We start from the raw sequence: 942 nt of genomic DNA on the forward strand, positions 1-942 counted from the left end.
TGAGCTCCTGATTAGCAATACTTTTGTGTCAGGCTTCGATGGTGCTGTTTTATTCCTTAACTCTTGTAGAATATTTTAAGTGATAACTGTATATTGAACCAAGAGCTCATGATCTTTAATTAGAGAAAATAGTTTAGAGGATCTTTTCTTAAAGATGTGAAGATCCGTGAAGCGGTGCAAGCACAAGCCTGGTATGCAGAACGCCAAGTTTCAGTGCCATGCTTTACTCAAAACGGTCTGTATGACCTGTCACAGTCAGCTGTATGCAGATTTCTAAGAGTCTAAACAATTTACAGAAATGCTTAGGTCTCGAGGTCTCTTCTTTTTAAACCCCAGTACCTGTCAATCTAGTAATGAGAAATGTTTGAGAAGGTGGCTCTGACTTCCTGAGTTACCCATAAAATGAAGGTGACCGCTCCTCACCGCAGTGTGAGCTGACGGAGGACACTGGGGACCGTGGCAAGCAGGTACAATGTGCAGTACAAAGTGGGAGAAACGTGTGTTCCTTCAGATCTTGCTAGTCCGGACTTCACGCAATAGACTGTGAAGAGCAAGGCCTTTTCCAGCACCTGGGGTGATGATGTGGTGCAGTCAGATTTCCCACCATTTTGTACACCGAGTTCTTATTCCTGCAGCACAGGGGCTATTACTCTTGCAGATTACACCGGGATGAGCCATTCTGCTCCCGCTGCTGGGGCCGGGAAGGGACTTTGATGATGTTCCAGCGGCAGGCGCGCTGCGATCACTGTGCCGGGGTGAACGTGCAGCCCCTCCGCCAGCGGCTGTGGAACGGCCCCGGGCCGGGGCTGCCCTGGGCGGCTGGGTTGGACGCGCAGGAGCTGGCACTGCCGGGGCTGACAAAGAGGGGCTGGGCCGGGGCCGCCACCGCGGGGCCGGGCGCTATGAAGGGCCGCCGCGGGGCCGTTCTCCGGGTCTGTCACC

The sequence above is a fragment of the Athene cunicularia genome, assembly GCF_003259725.1.
Source record: "Athene cunicularia isolate RWA chromosome 6 unlocalized genomic scaffold, athCun1 chr6_part2, whole genome shotgun sequence".
Lineage (NCBI taxonomy): Eukaryota > Metazoa > Chordata > Aves > Strigiformes > Strigidae > Athene > Athene cunicularia.